The sequence below is a fragment of the Magnolia sinica genome, chromosome 15, assembly GCF_029962835.1.
Source record: "Magnolia sinica isolate HGM2019 chromosome 15, MsV1, whole genome shotgun sequence".
In the NCBI taxonomy this organism is placed as follows: domain Eukaryota; kingdom Viridiplantae; phylum Streptophyta; class Magnoliopsida; order Magnoliales; family Magnoliaceae; genus Magnolia; species Magnolia sinica.
In genome coordinates, this window is record NC_080587.1 from 22,786,130 (window position 1) to 22,803,947 (window position 17,818).

General features: G+C 39.1%; 1 protein-coding gene and 1 long non-coding RNA gene across 8 annotated transcripts in view; one reads left to right on the forward strand and one right to left on the reverse strand.

Moving 5' to 3' along the window:
* LOC131228036 (F-box/kelch-repeat protein At1g57790-like) overlaps positions 1-17,818 on the forward strand; it is a 76,200-nt gene that overhangs the window by 26,455 nt on the left and 31,927 nt on the right. For 4 of the 7 annotated variants that reach the window (XR_009162692.1, XR_009162690.1, XR_009162693.1 and 1 more), the window contains one exon: positions 10,163-10,630. The exons of 2 other annotated variants lie outside the window; for them this stretch is intronic. The gene's annotated coding sequence lies outside the window, so the exon portion shown is untranslated. Of the gene's footprint in view, positions 1-8,490; positions 8,843-10,162; positions 10,631-17,818 lie in introns of those variants that run through there. One more of the 7 variants, XR_009162694.1, reaches the window with a different exon arrangement.
* On the reverse strand, positions 7,270-10,267 carry LOC131228038 (uncharacterized). The gene is made up of 3 exons (XR_009162698.1): positions 10,134-10,267; positions 7,771-7,848; positions 7,270-7,560 (listed from the first exon to the last, which is right to left on the reverse strand). It is a non-coding gene; the product is annotated as an uncharacterized LOC131228038 (long non-coding RNA).

Genomic DNA, 17,818 nt, shown 5'->3' on the forward strand with positions numbered 1-17,818 from the left:
TTCTTAATGTTTTACTTGGTCATTGTAATTAATGGATTATGGAACACCCTAATTATCTAAATTTATAAGCAAGGGCACTGGGACTTGCTTAACTCAAACACCCTTTGCATGGTTTTACACTGACTGATTTGCCCATGCTTAAGAAGCCTAACATTGTTGGTCTTTACGACTCTCGTGCTATGGTTAAGACAATAAATATATTTTGTAGGGGGAAAGCAACCAAAACTATTCATGTGAATAAGGGATGTATAGACCAAAACATAACTTGGTCAATAAACATAAAGATTTTACCATGATTATATTTTGCCGTGAACAGCAAGGTCAGTCTTATTGATTATATTTGGTAAACCATATATGTTACATATATTAACCATATGTAACATATATTGCATAAACTCATTATCATGATAATCCTTGACATTTTCAATTATCAACTCTAGTATTTGGTGTGATTATTATTATGGATTGTCGTAATATATGGTCAGAAAAAGAGAAGAAGCAAAACATACATTCCAATATTTAACACATACCAAATATTGATTAATCATAATTATACAAACAGCCCATATAATCAATATATTTTTTGGTTAATAATGATCAAATATATGGAAATCATTTTTTAACCATAAATGATAGGCCATAACATGGTTCACTAACCATAAGATGGGATTCACCATAGCCTACTGAAATCTTGTTCCAGAGTGTAATTTATGAGACTCTGTAAGTGTTGAATCATATAAAAATCCAAGCAAATACGACAATCCAAGCAATCCTATAAAAATCCAAGCAAATACGACAATCCAAGCAATCCCATACAAATCCAAGCAAATACGACAATCCAAGCAATCCTATAGAAATCCAAGCTGGCCACCTATCGCTGTATGCTTCTCTTACTGACCAGCTTCATTTGACTGATGGCGGCGCCTATTCTCTTCCTTGATTTTCACCTTTTTCTTCTTACCGCACGCGTCTACATGATCGCTCCACTGCTGGAGACTTTCATACTTCTTACATTTGCAGACCGTGCATTCTTTGTACTGGATCTCTACGTTAGTTTTCTTCGGATCCGTAGGCTTTTTCGATTTGGTCATCTTCGCTAGGGCTGCGAGTGCCGGGAGACGATGAATGGGTTTTTTTGAGGGCTGCGGCAGCAGGGAGACGATGAATAGTGTTTTTTTGAGATGATGAATCGGGTCGGGTCGGGTTCTTCTATTGATCACCACTACTGAAATTGGATTGGGTACTGAGTTACTCAGTACGCCCTTATCGTACTGGGTAAATTACGTTGGACCCACCATGAATGTACGTGGTTTATCCACGCCGTCCAATCGTTTTTCCAGCTCATTTTAGGGGTTGGTCCTAAAATTTAAGTATATCCAAAGATCAAGTGGACCATGCTACAGGAAACAGTGGGAATAATGATTTCCACCGTTGAATCCTTTCTAGGGCCCACAGTGATGTTTATATATAATCCAACCCGTTCATACGATCACACAGATATGGATGAAGGGAAAAAAAAAATACAAGCTTGATCCAAAACTTCTGTAGCCCCTAAGAATTCTCAACGGTAGACGTTCAATTCACGCTGTTTCCTCTGGTGTCGTCCTCTTGAACTTTAGATATCTTCATTTTTGGGCTCAAGCTCTAAAATTATCTGGTAAAATGGATGGACGGTGTGGATAAAATGCACACACATCATGGTAGGGCCCACAGAGTTTACTCAGTACGCCTATGGTACTGAGTTACTCAATACGCAATCCACTTCCGCCACTACTAGCCACGGTGCTCTGTGGGCCCTACGATGATGTGCGTGCATTTTATCCACTGTCCATCTATTTTTTCAGATCGTTTTAGAGCTTGATCCCAAAATTGAAAGAGATCTAAATTTCAAGTGGACCACACCACAGGAAAATAATACTATTAAAAGTCCACCATTCAAAATATTCTACTAAAATGACATCCAAACTGTTTAGTAGGTCATACGGACCTGGATACGGACCTGGATGAAAGGAAAAAACAAATGTCATGATCCAAAACTTTTGTGGCCCCGTGAAGTTTTCAATGGTGGGCATTCAATTAAAACTATTTCCTGTAATGCGGTCCACTTGATAGTTGGATCTACCTCATTTTGAGGCTCATATTTTAAAATAATCTGAAAAACTGGTTGAACGGCATGGCGGGCCCAAAAAGTACAGGCCACTAGCCAATCCAAGTCCAGCGTCATAGATCTGTGGCCCCACCATGATATATTTGGTCACGTTTCAGCGATTTGTACAACTTAGGTCATTGGAAAATTTTCTATATATCGAGATCCTATATTATTGTGGTCCACATGATATATAGAAAATTTCTCAATGGCTTAAGTGGTACAAATTGCTGAAACGTGACCAAATATAGGTGGTAGGATATGAGCAAAACATTTAGGGCTGGTTTGGAACATGGGATTACTTGTGTTCAATTGCATTAGGTGGAATTAAAACCATTATTACACAATAATTATGTCTGGAAATAACATGGTATTTTCACAAACCAATTGCACATTTGGGATCGAATCTTGCTTTGGGAAAAGCACCCTATTAAGTGAAACGTGCATTTGGTGGACCACGGAATTATAATCAATCGACCGGATTTCACAACTAATGCCAGTCACTTGTATGCATATGCAATATGATTGTCATGTGTCAAGGGTGCATTTGGATGGATGGCATGGATAAAACACATGCATCAATGTCGGGCCCACAGATTCGAAATCAACCAAAAAGCCCACCTCCTACTGGGATTGGATGACATGATACCTGAATTAATGCAATCCTTCTCAACTTTTCCAAATGCTGGATGAAGTTTACAAAACATTCGATTACATGCAATAAACTGATCTAACCATTCAATCTATATAATTTTTTTTTGAATATTGATCTCAAACCATCCAAAGAGGTGTTGGATGGCTCAATTGTCAACTTCTACAATGTAGTCCGCTGATTGAATGGTCTACATCCTCACGAAAGTGTACCCCTAATTAGAGCACGAGTCCTTTTGGCCCTCTTCTCACAAGAAAATATCATTTCACTAAGAAAATTAACTAAACTGTTTTTCAAAGAAAATCATCTCAATTGAAACTGTCACTTGAAGGTCGACTCGAATTGAGCTGTTGAGCAGAAGGTCAAGACCACCTCGGTTTATTCCAGGCACTATTGATATATTCTTTAGAGTTGTAAAAAATCTCTGTTAGAATAGCATCTACAGTCCTTAAGTCACCAAAACATACAACTTTACCTCTGACTATAAGAAAATGGATGTTGTATTCCTTTCCTTTTACAATTATCATGGAGGAGAAAGTCCACCAACCCACAAATTGCTTTAAATCTTCCAAAGTTCTGTCTTCACCCATTCCATTCATGTGCAAATTGAAATTACCAAAATTTCAGCACCTTGGGCTTGGCAAGAATGGTCCAGTGATACACTTCAGATCAAAGATCACCATTCTTCCATTGTGTACCAAGATGTAGAAAATCTCATCATAGAAAATTGGATTTGAGTGAGATATCAAATATTGATGGAAACAAATTTATCATTAAGCAGTGTAAGGGATAAGGTAAGCAGTGTAAGGGATAAATTTGCAAAATCTAGTGTTTCAATTTTTCAAATCCAGGATTTTGATCTTCAAATCGATAAAGGGATTGAGAAGGAATAAAGATCGGTGGCCTCTAAACATGATCACCCAACTATCCTTGGAGAAAGTAGGTGTTGAAGAACTCTAGGATATTGGTGGAATAAGTCTCATCATATACAAAATCCAACGAGGAGTTGGTGATTCAGGACTAGACTTGCGAGCGATTGATTGCCGACTTCTACAAACGGAGGTCAGATGAACAAAATCCGCCTATGCAATATTATAAACTCTAGAAGACCTATTAGAAGGTCAGACAAAGGTCTATATTCAATGATGTCCATCCTTCAGCTCTAGTCATTTAAAGTATGCTGCCTTTTTCATCTTGGTTATGCTGCCTTTTTCGTCTTGGTTGGTTGTTTCTTGTTGCATCTCTTTGAAGTCCTGTTGTGTACTTTCTTGTTTAACTTGCTCCTTTTTTTAACATGATAGCTTGTATCAAATAACTCATGAAATTACACTTAAGGCTTGTTTGGATTGTTGATTACCATAGCAATGTAATAGAAAAGTACAATGATCATACATTCATTTCCCGTCTCCTGAAAGCATTTACATTCGAGGATTGTTGTGTTTGGTTTATCAGGGTAAAATTATAATTATGACACTTTTAAATTCATCAAATCCATAAACGAAATGCCTATTTGGATTCGAGATTTCCACGATAATGTAGTTAAAAAGTGCAATGATAACAAATTCTTTTACCCATCTCCAAAAAACATTTATATCTGATTGACGATAGCTGCATTTGGTATGGCGCTGGTAAAATCATAATGATGACACTTCTTTGTCACATTACTTAGTAATCCCCAATCCAAACAGGCCCTTGAGATAAATGAGAAAACTCCCCTCAACAACTTTGAGCATCGTCTATTTCAGTTGTTAAAAAAAAATAATTCCATTTGAGTTCATCAAGCCAGCAAAGGAATTGCATGTCACAAGATTGCACCAAATATGCAGTTTAAATTTCTAGCAAGTGGAGAACATGAATTGATAATACAGATCATTGGAATATTGCATTGCATGATGGATGGACCACACCTCAAAGATCTCCTACATTGAATGATGTAGGTAACTTTTGTTTTTTAAGTTGAATGTGAACCATTGCTGCATTTCTCCTAACCGTTCATTTGTAGACCGCAAATTGAAAGGATAAAGACCTCATCTTGAGGAAATTTTAGAAGTCCCATCTATGGTGTGACTGAACAATCCAGTGATTTGGATTAACAAACCACAGGCTCCTCTTGTCAGAATTGAGAACCGACACATGATATGCGAAGCAATGGGACGTGTATCATACGATTCCTTGGCCAAAGGTCAACATTAAAAACTATGCAACCTTTACTTAGTTGTACTTTGATTTAGTGGCCACCTGATGAGTTCATTGGCTTTGCGTGTAGGGGTGTGGGAAGAGCTTATTCCCCCACCAATCCATGTTTTCCCAAACAGTTAGGAGTGTCAATGGGCTGCATTAGGGCCAAGCCAAGCTTTATCAAAGCCTTCCCCTACATCTTTCAACCTCATCCCAAACCCGGCCCGTGCTGTGGAAAGAAAGACAATGGGAAGGAGTTTTTTTTTTTTTTTTTTACTGTAAGTTCTGCTCCTTTGATGTTATTAAGAGGTGAGTTTCTTCCTCAATAGCATATTCTTCCAGGAGGTTGAAATTTAAAGGGATCACGACTGCAAAGATTGTTCACCAGTCAAGGACACTACAAGAAAACAACCTTTAACTTCGATTCAAAACAATGGCTAAAAAGTTAAAAACCAAGGCTAAAGCCTTTAGCCTTGGTTATTCAAATTGGTACTGAGCTCGTGGTTAAAGACTTTATCATTGGTTTTGATAACCAAGGTTAAAAAGCCTTTCAGCCTTGGTTCTCCAACCGAGGCTAAAAGAACCTTTTAGCTTCTAGCTTTGATTCTTCAATCAGGTTTAAAAGAACCTTTTCAACTTTGGTTATTTGGAACCGAGGTTAAATCAAGTTTTTAGTAGGGCTATACATCGAGCTGAGCCGAGTCGAGGTGGGCCAAGCTCAGCTTGACTTGTCTGTGCTATGCTAGAGTTCGACCTCGAGCTCCAGGTCAAAATTGGAGCTTGGCTTGTTTGCCAAAGCTTTCGAGTTGAGCTAGTGGATCGAGTCGAGTCGAGTTGAGCCTATTTCCACGTCAATTTATTATATTTTTTGCTAAAAAAATACAAATTAAAAGGTGCCTAACCCACACCTGACCCAACCTAGTGCCCAACCCGCACCCGACTCAACCCAGCGCCCAGCCCGACCCAACCTAGCGCCCAACCCACACCCGACTCAACCCTGTGCCGAACCCGACCCAAACTCGTCCCTGAGTCAAGCCAACGCCCAACCTGACCTAACTCAAGCCAACACCCAACTTGACCCGACTCAAGCCAGCGCCCAACCCACACTCGACTCAAGCCTGCACTCTGATCATATGAGGTCTAATTTGGCCCAAGTAAAATATAATTTCTCTATTCATTGATATATATATATATATTATATAATATAATATATAATATATACAATATAACATATATAATATAATATATAGGGAAACGCTCACCTGCGAACCAGTTTGTACGTACTACGTACGAACTTTTTTGAGAACCCATCATACGTGCGGTGGATCCGAAATCTGAACCGTTCATGTGAAGCAGCACCTCCTGAAACCCCCAGAGCCCAAGTTTTACTTTGATCTAAAACTTTAATGGGCCATGAAAGATGAAAACAGTTTCCTCCCTTGATTTGCATTTCTCTTTGCTATGGCCCACCAGAATATTAAATCGGGGTGAAAATTTGTCCCATGAGGTTTTATGGGATTCCGCATCACATGGACCGTTCAGATTAGACACACGTGGCACGTGTGCAAAGGTGCGTACGTGCGTAGGTGCGCAGGGGAGCATGACTCTATATATATATATAAATAAATCATTCATGATAGAGGAAGGTAACCTACCTTTGTGGTGGGTGCTGATTGCTAAGAGAGGGTGACAAAGCTGGGTCGAGTGGCCAAGTGCTGAGACGAGTCGGCCAAATGCCGGACGAGTGGTCGAGAGAGAGAGAGAGAGAGAGAGAGAGAGAGAGAGAGAGAGAGAGAGAGAGAGAGAGAGATATTGCTTATATATATAACATTTGAGATGAGTCGAGCTGCACTATGCTTGAACTCGGCTTGTTTTCAAATCGAGTTGGGTTGTATGGAGCTTGACTCGCCCCGAGTCATCCTTCAAGTCAATCTGAGCTAACTTGATCCGAGCCGAGCGAGCTTTTCGAGCCAGCTCGACTCGTGTACAGCCCTAGTTTTTAGCCTTGGTCATTTCCAACCAAGAATAAAGCTAACTAAATTTTAGCCTCAATTGCCTACAACCAATGCTAAATGGAGTTTCTAACATTAATTGTTGACAACCGAGGCTAAAGCCTTGAACCACGGTGGTTGAAGCCCTGGTCTGGATAAGCGAGTCCAAATTAAGGCTAAATCTAACTTTTATTCTCGTTTCAACAATCGAGGTTAAATTCAGTTCTTACAAACCGCAGTCTAAATCCATCTTTATCCCGATTTCGGCCAACTGAGGCTAAAAATATATTTTATTTTCAATCACAAACCACAGTGAAAAGTATTTATTTATTTTAAATATTTGTTTGAATAAACTTGTGAATGTTTACCTGTTCAACCTGTATAATCATTCATTCAATCCAATCATTCATTTTAATTCATCAAAGATAAAACAATCACAAAAACACAATCATACAATCATTCATCCGCACCATCATCTGATCATCTAGCTGCTTCAAATGCTTAGCTATCCGCTTCATCATTCGCTCTTATAGCTGCTCCACCTGCTTGTTTACATGCCACAACTCTTCAGTTTCCCTTTAAAGTATCAGGGGCTTGACACCAACAAATGGAGTTTTCACAATAAAAACATACATTAAACTCATTATATGTGATCAACTAAAGCATAGAGACATTCAGCTCAAAAACATCCATCAAAGTATATGGATTACACAACAAAAAGGAATAAAAAAATTTTATGGGGAAAAAGCACTACAGAACTATTCCAATCACATATCATAAGCCTACTAGAATATGAACAATACCTTTCCATGGTTCTTTCTGAGATCTAGGAACTCGAAAGATATCAACATGCCATGGCTCCAAATACACAGCAAATGCACCTGCGAGGGGCATTAAACAACAGTTTTTCAACAGTAAATCACCTAAATAACTCCATCAAAAAAAACAAGAACTAACATAAACTAGATGCACAGGGAAAAAAAAGAAGATCAAACAATAATAATGGTATGGCCCCCTTAATGGTAGCTGGTTAGATCTCTTTTGGGGAAGTCCCAATGCCTTTTGGACTAATAGAAATAGCATGTTCATGGGTAATGGGCTCTTAATAGTAGCCGGTTAGATCTCTATAAAATAGGAATAATCCAAAATGGTCTCAAAATAGTGTACACTGTTGGGGCCGTGCATGGATACAGCTGCAGACACTCTTGTGGAGCATGTGCATGGGCACACAAGCTCCATCCATGGTGGCTATTCGAGATTGTCTAGTAGAATATGCATAAAGCACTAAAAAATTGGAAATAAACCAAAATATTCTCAAAATATGCTGTGTATACACACTTAAGGTTGTATGCACAAGTCTACTTTATGGGTATGAATACAGTTGTACACACCTGCCACATGTGTGCTGCCTTTGATGTTCACTTTATTTCTTTAATAGTTACAAAAATTGTGTTTACCTTTTGGTTTCACGATTCTTTAGGGAGGGCAAGATCTGTTTTTATCTCAAAGCTGTTGGATTTCAGGTCTGCAAAATTGCTCCAACTCATCAATGAGTGCAAGATCTTGGCAAGTTTATATTGCTTTTGCTAAAAGGGGGTTCTTGAAACCTAATGCATGTCTGGCGTTTTAAGTTGGTGATGCATCATTACAAGTTGTAAAGCTGTAGTATCCCAAAACAGAGAAGATGCAAACTCCCAAACAATGTTAAGCTGTACTTAGGCTAAACTGTATGGAAGAACATGGAATGGTTGACAATCTGGCATGTGAGACATGATTAGGGTTGTTAATTGGTTGGGTCTTAGTAACCGTATGCAGTGTTTTAAATATCGACAATATCAGCCGATATATCAAGTAGTGCGATATATCCCATATTTGGTGAGCATTTTTTATTTTCGACTCTTTTTTCTTCTTCTCTAAATCATGTTAAATTAGTGTCAAATTGTTACAAATCCATGATTTTTCATGTTTTGCATGAATAATCATGGATTGGGAGCTTCAATTTCAAGATTTGGAGGAGATAGTCTGGGTTGCGAAAATTGAAAAAATAAAAATAAAAATCAATTTCTCACAAATCAGTTGTAATCCGTGTCCAAATATAAAATCAAACGTGTACGCAACCTGATTCAGTGATTCTTCTTTTGCTTTTGAATGTATTTGTATTCCACACTTTTTCTTACATTTATAAAATATATGAATAGACCTTGAATATGCTTGCATCAATTGAGCTAGACAACACAGATTAGTACCCCATACAAAGAAAACCTATTATATGCACTTGTTTTTTGTAATGTTTTGATTTATAAGTGTGTATTGATGTCTTTTTTAATAATCACTGAAGTTTCATTGAAAAATTCGACCAATGTCCCAATGTTTCCCCATGTTTCCAACAACAAAGATAAATTACACAGTACAACTGATATATCCCATGTGATAACCGATACATATCCATTTCCCAATGGTGTGATACGTAACACAATACTGATATTTTGAACATTGTCCGTATTTGGGCTAAATGGAAGAACAATCAAAGTTACCATTCGTTGTTGATCATCCAATCAATAGCATAAGTTACCCAGGTCCCAACCGCACCACTGCTAGGTCCTGGGGGAAAAAAAATTTCTTTCCATGGTTCATGGTAAAATAAATGGGCTTTCCTTCCTATGAGAAAACCATCTTGTTATCTCAGAATTCCATTAGAACACTGGGTCCCAGTTCAAAAACTAAAAGCACCATTCTCTCATGAAGCATGTAGAGAGAGCAGTTACAACACGGTGATACAAAGGCTTTCCCCAGATCTATTTGAATAGTATCGACCCATAGCCAACAATAATAGCAATTATACATAATCTCATAAATAATCTAGGCCGTCTGTGTATATCAATACATCATGTTGCTACTAGAGCTAGATTGTTAGTAGTTGAATGGGCGGTTAATGTTGATAAGTTAAAGGGTTGTAATTTTCTTTTCTTAGGTGCTTAGTTGGCTGAGCTGCTCCCTCGGCAGTGCAGCCCCATACCTTTTGTTTTCTATGTTTTGTCTATTTCTATTAATATAATCCGTGACTTTTCAAAAAAAAATACATCAAGTCATATAGTGGTAAGAAAAAGCAACACGGTACATGTAAGTTCACTTGTACTAAAGACGACAAGATTTGCACTAAGAATACCTCTCAAAATGATATTTGTTGCAATGCAGATTGAGCCAATCACGAGGAGCCTTCGGCATCATGGTGATGCTCACCTTACCACTGCCCACAAGCTCCCGCAGATTTTCAACCTTGTTCTCCCACCTAGTGCCTGTAAACTTCCTATCTGCTTCCTGTACTTTGTACTTGAACATCTGTTTATGGCCTGCAGAGTTCACTTCTTGCTGCTGCTTGGCTTGAGAAGGCAGTGCACCATGTGGTCCCAAGTAGATCTTTTCCTCTTCCTTAAATGACTTGTAGTAGAGGAATATAGAAGGGATCGTCTGGCACCATGGATTTAGGGGGATTTCAAATCCCGTGTGTTTGGCACCATGAGGGTCTGTTTGGATTCATGAAAAACATGAGAAAGGAAAGTGTTTCTTCAGAAAGGATTTCCAAGAAACTATGTGAGAGGAAATATTATTTTTCTTGTTTGTTTTTTAACAAGATTTTCATAGAAAATTAAATTCTATTTTCAAGTTTGTTGTTTGCAAAGCCAAAAAAATTCCTTGAAAAGATTTTACATAGTTACTAGCATGTGCTAATCTAGTAAGTGCTAGATTAGCATGTGGTGCATGTGAGATGCTTAGAGATGGATAGTGGCATGTGGTACAGGTGAGGTATTTAAAGTTGCACAATGGCACGTGGCACAAGATATGCATTGGCACATTTGACATGTGGGCACTATAGATGATGACACTTGTGCACATTAGCATGATTGGCACATGACATATTTGGAGCATTGAAGATGGACAATGGCACGTTTGGCACATTGGTGTATGTGGGATGCTTTGCAGATGTGGGGTATAAGTAAAATAAATGGTGGTACATGTGGCCCAATAGCATGTGGGCCCCAAGAAAAGATGGGGGATGGCATATGTGGTACATTAGCACATTAGGGGCTCTTTCTGTGTATGGCATAAGAAAATATGCATGGTGGCACATCTAGCATAGTGGCATGTGTGGAGCATGACTAAGATGGACAATGCCTCATTTGGTACATGTGGCACATGTGAGGTGATTGAACATGGATAGTACATCCTGCCAGCCTGACATGGACTGACAATAGCCTCAAAAGTTGGAATAGCCAAAATCCAATCTGCTGGAGGACTCGTCCATTGAACGTGAATCATTGGTAGTGTTCGTTGTGACCTTCCTTTCCAAGCTCCACAGATTGAATGGTTACAATCATTCCACTAGTGTGACCTTTGGGCTATAGCCAACCCATGATGGACCCCACAGGATGAGCCGACACATACCCTAGACTTCATGGGACATGAGCATTCCTCTGAAATCCCATCCAAGCTTTAGATGGTAAAAATGGTACTCCATTCATCTTAATTTAAAGCTTTCCAAGAGGATTCAAAGTTGACCTTGGTAGAAATAGGCTTCAAGCCTGATTCGTCAGGCACATCCGCCTCACTCAGACCAGATTCTCCTACTGTCAAGCTTGGGATCACGATTGTATCTGAAACATAAGACCAACTTCAAGGTCCAAAATCTCTAAACAAACAGTTGATTTGTTTAAAAGCCATCACAGGCGCACTGTGCTTTCCCGTGCCCAAATGTTCGCCTTTCTAAGTCAAGTAATGGTGACCGCCTTTCTAAGTCAAGTAATGGTGACCCACCGAAGACTGGAGCCTCGTAAAGTCGTCTAAGCCTTACCCCAACAAACAGTATCAGTACATGTGTCACTTTGACATATGCGTAGTGTGTCAGCATGCTATCAATTTTAACTGGTTGAGCAAGGTTAGACCCTCACAAAGTTGTGTCTGATGGATGCCAAATAATCTCCATTTGTGTCCCAACAAAAAGAGTGCACCTCTTTAGCATGCCCCTCCAAAAAGTGTTGTGATAAAAATAATAAACATAGAGATTCCATAAAACTGGCATAAAACACAACATGAAAGGATTACATGCAGGCAGCATCTATGTTTATTATATTTTATCACAACACTTTTTGGAATCACTGATCAATTCACTGTAAATTACAAATATTCCAATCCTAAGCAACATCAAAACCAACTTATTAGTAGAAATACAAATGTTTAGCTGTAAAAAGTTATAATGTGTTATTGTATATGACAATGGGTTGGCTGCTGCAAACTAGTAAAGGTTGCTTCCGTGACTAGTACATTCAAGAGTATAAGGAAGAGCTATCAACATTGGAAAATTTGGGTTTTTCGACAGGACTTCCAATGCCCAAGGCCTCTCCAATGTTCTTATCTTCTTCTTCTTCTTTTTTCCTTTTTTTTTTTTTATTAATATAACAACACCATGTTTGTAGGAGCACTTAGCAGGAAAAGGAAAAAAAGAAAAAAAAAAAAGGATTGGGGGAACCTACAATAGTTCACCATTTTAGAAATGGTGGCGAGTCATCATTTTCACATGTTGCACCCAATGTTTGAAATATTGCTACCGTGCAATGTATCGCACCATTGGGATAGAGATACCTATCGGTTATCATGGGGGATATATCATTGGTATCACATAATTTATTGCACTTTTTGAGAAACATGGGAAAACATTGGGAAAATGGTTGAAATTTTCAATGAAACTTCAGGGATTGTTAAAAAACACCTTAATACACACTTTTAAATCATAACATCTCAAAAGAAAAAAGTGCACACAATAGGTTTTCTTTGTATGACATCCTAAGCCATCCTCTGTCTGATTGAACTAAGGCAACTATATTAAAATATAAAACATAACATTTATAAATGTATCAAAACATGTATGGAAACACAACCAATACATTCAAAAGCAAAGATATAGTAGAAATTGAAAAACATTCCTATAAACAATGTAACTGGCTATGGCCTAGACTCACATAAAGTTACGCAGTGGCTCGTAATCACCGTCTCCATCTCGATGGGTAGGGAAGAATATTGATCCTTCACAAATCGACAATATTGTGCCCAAGTTGTAGTAGAATAATACCGATTAAGATACTCCCTGACATAACATTAGTACTCATCCTCTCCAAACTGAACTAATACACCCATCCCTAGGTACTGTGTAATAGTTACAATTTGCGGTTGACATGGATTTGGGATGGGTATAGATGGAGCTACTGGGTATCTATACTACTACCCATATGTGAAAGTGAAGTCTTGACCGTAGTTGGAAAATGATGATCCGTAATTGCTGGAGTCACTTCCATACCCACTAGCTCCATATCCACACCCATACTTTGGCATAGAACTCGAGCTACTCTTCTATGCTTGCGATCCATATCTATGTTGTGGATTTAGAAAATATGCTGAAAACTAACATAATTCAAATATTTGGACATTAAAAGGAAAGTACTAAAGCATATAAGTACTTACTAGCTTCATGTAGTGGGTGGGAAAGTGTCCTCTCCTCTCCCAACGGTCGCATATTATTGTATGCACGTTGGGGTTTTTTTCCTGGATAGCATCTTTCATCAATTGTATGGAGGGATACAACAACTCCATCGATGGATTCATTTCATTATCCACCATCCTCAACACTGCATAAATGGGCTCTAGAAGACTGACTATACCGCGTATGCAATCCTAGAACAAGTGGCTAAATAAGAGCTCTTTGATTCTCCAGGTTACTCTATTCCCCTTCTTAGCCCAACCTGTGTAGTCATGAGAGGTGAAAAGCTCTTGTAGCCCCTGCTTATGTTTGAGGAGACTATTTAGAGTGATATAATTTGTGGCAAACCTCGTCACCCTAGGGCGCACTACATCCCCACCGCACTTCTCGCGCATTGCAGCTAATAACCATATGTGGTTGTATATAAAGGTCATGGTGAGTTGTGCATTAGTAATAGTGGTCTTCATTGATGGCTTATCCCCGATCGCCTCTAGCATGAGATCGATACAATGCGCTGTGCAGGGGGTCTAATACATATTATACTTATTCTATATATCCTTCCCCGCATTAACAAATGCACTCCCATTGTCTATAACAAATAGAACAATATTCTTCCTCGCAACATCATTAATGACATGGTCATTAATTTGTAAATGTAGTTCACATCTTTAATCTTATCGCTCGCATGTACAAACTTTAGGAATACTGCACGTCCTCTACAATAGACCATAAAAATTTTTATCAGCATCCTGGTCAGTCCGATCCAACCGTCACACATGATGGTGCAGCCGTATGTCTCCTATCATTGTGTATTTGAATTCGCATATTTCTTCATCTCCTTATGTTCTTCATCTAAATACTTGCCCATTATCTCAAAGGGTGTGGGCGGCTGCACACCCCTACCCCCCACACTGTACCTCACTTATCATATTCTTGAAGTGCGGGCTCGTTGCTGGACTCGCAAGGATTTGATCGTATATATAAAAAAAAAACTTCGAAATAAGCTTCCCAACCATTTTCCTTATATCCCCTCTACTAAACATGGCCTTCAAATTTTTGTGTCATTCCTGCTTCCTTATACATCCTCGGATCTGACAGTAGATTCGACATCCCCATGCTACTGCTCCTCCCCATACCCCATATATCTCCTCCTGCCCCACTCCCCCTACCACGCTCATGAATAGACCCTTCAAATATAGGCATAGTCTCCTACCACCTCCTCTCACCCCACTCATCCCATAGGAATTCATGAACTGCGCGTCTAAAATCAGAATCATCATCTTTATCGATATCCACTATATCTTCGTCCCCTATATATGAAGGCCACCCCAACTACTTCTTAATCTCCCTCTCTCGTCTACGCCCTTCATCTTTTATCTTCACACTTTTTTTTTTCAATATATCTCTCATCTCTTCTCGCACATCATGCGGGCTCTTAGGACAGTCTACAACATTGCGATACCATCCTGTTAAATGTTCCTTTAAGCAAGTTACCCCCCACTCCTCGACACATGACCACATAAATTACATATACTCCTGAATCAATTATTGGGAGTGGGTCGTCTATATCACCATCCCATCATAGGTTGTCTCCCTCCTCTTTCTCCTGACATATTTTATCTGCAAAAGAACATTATGTTAAAACTTCGCAAGGCCCACCTCAATGCAGGTGATGTATATCTATGCCGCCCATCCATTTTGCTAGATCATTTTACAGTATGGTCCTAAAAATGAGGCTGATCAAAATCTCAGGACTACACAGTAGGGATTCCCATCATTAGAAACTTCCTAGGGCCCACAAAAGTTTTTGTAACGTCTCGGAAAAATCCGTATAAAGACCCGAGTATCACCTCAGGTAGAAATCACTAAGGATCGAATTCTGTAGAAATTAGGCAAAAATTAATTAAGTATTAAACTAAATAAATCGGAGAATTAGCTCAAACCACTTTCTATACGAACTGCAAGACCTAAAACCATTAGAATTACTAACCCAACATTACCTAGAAACCTAGGATCAATCTCAAAATCCAGTTGCTCTCGGGAGCATATTGAAACTCCGTATCGGGCCTGGAAAGCGCATCGAAGGTCCGATGACTGCGAAACTATAAGGTTTTGACCATCTTACTGGGCTTGACAACCATTGCGGGAATCGAGTCTAAATAGTATCCAGAAACGCATAATTGAGCTTAGAGCGAAGTGTATGAAAAATGTGAATATCTTTAGAAAATGAACCCAAACTTAAGTGAATTGGGTCGTTCGCTTGCGGGCGAAATTTAAGGTTTCAGACCGTCAGATTCTGACCTAACTACATCCTAAGATCAGAAAATTTTTTCTGCACCTATTGGTATACTTGTGGCCCTGATCGAGTGATGATGACCGTTGAACTGAAACGGGTCCTCCACGATCGATCCACAAATCCGATCGAACCGAAACCTTAACCTAACATAGATCTATTATCAGGTAACTTTCTCCAGACTGTATGCGAGCAATGGACCTCCAGATGAGCTCCGTTGGCCCGAAACAGCCGCCTTTTGGCTATAACCTAAGTATATCATGGCCCTGGGGCCATTGACATCACTTTTGGGCCTATATAATGCCCTAAACTCACCCCTCTCTCATTCGATACGAATTTTCTCTAACCCTAGGAGAGAGAAGAGAGAAAAGAGGAGAAAAGAGTGGAGATTGAAGGGAAACCTTTGGGGTTTGCTACAGTACTCCTGTTTTGCTACTCCACTTATCGAATCGCCTTTACGTCTAGCTACTCAATTCGTTTCAACTCCATTTTTAGGTAAGAAATTCTAACCCTAATCTGTTTTAGGAATCCAAACAGAGAAACCGGTGAAATAGCTAACCTATTTCAATGTTTAGGTAGCCGTTGTGTCATAGACAAAGATGTGGTGTACGAACCAAGTTCGTAACGAGCGTACTGACAAAAGGTGCGTACTATAAACATTTAGATTATACTTTTCAAGGCTTTCAATGTCAACAATGATTTATGTCTGACTTGATTATTGCCATATGATCTTAGTTATGATGTTTTCGATATATCATGTTTGTGTAAACTAGGTTGTATACTAAATGCATTCCATATGTTTGTTGAAATGTTTAAATGAATAGGAAATTATGATTTATGCTTGCCATGACTATAAATCTAGAATTCATGTTTGTTGTATGTATGACATCTCTTTTGTGAAAGGATTTGCCATAATATATGTTATAACTAATTTATTACATGTATGTTGAAATGTGTAGTCTAAGTATTTGATAGAATGTCTGAATGAGAAATTGCTTGTTGAAATGTATTTAATGAAGGTTTTGATATAGGATTCTTAATTACCTTATCTATAGTTACAGTTTCCTTCATGTAACCTATCTTGCTACTAGTGATTTATGGATGAAATGCCTATGTCTGATAACATGTGCAATATGGTTGTTAAAATGCCCGAATGAGAATTGTATTTGAATTGGTTGTTAAATGTTATTTGACTATCATATATGAATGCCTATTATATTTGAGTATAATTGGGACTAATACGTAGTCCAGGCAATCGGTAACGGTTTCTGATCAAGTGGTCGAACTAGTCTAGCCACAATAGATACGTTCGATGAATCCGAGTCGTATGGTGATTAGCGGCAATGGTTAGGCCACGAGGAGTGTGTATGTGCTCCATGTCGATTAAATTAGCATGCACTCGTACTAATTGAACTTGTCAAGTAACCCGATTGGCCTAATGTGTGTTTACCATGTATGAACGCTACTGCTTGAATCTAAGGTACCACTTACCAATGTAAAGCCTGTTTAACCTTGGTACCACGATCCACTAAGACTCATGAGTCGGGCATGGTGGTATGGGACACCGTGGTCGAGCTGTCGGCCTATGCTGGGGTGACGAGCCTCCCGTAGTGACCAGTGAGTAACCCAAAATTCGTGAGCCGAATACGGTGGTATGAGATACTGTATTCGAGCTGTCGGCCTATGATTAGGTGAAGAGCCTCTCGTAGTGACCTTGAGTATAAAATAGGCCTACGCGGATGGTGACGAGCCTCTCGTAGTGACCTCGAGTGTAAACTCGTGAACTTGCCTATCCACTGCTTTCAAATTGGGGTTGATGTTGCCCTATAACTTGCCTATCGTATGTGATTAACTAGGATTGATGACCCTAGATGGATCATTGTTTGGGTAAATGATATAAAGGGAGGTACCTTAGCTTCCCGAATCTGCTGTATGAATAAGCCTAATTAAGTACTTGGTTAACATGACCATGCACTGCACTGCATGTGCTCTGGCGAGGAAGTGCACAGTGGGAGTTGCATGCGCGACC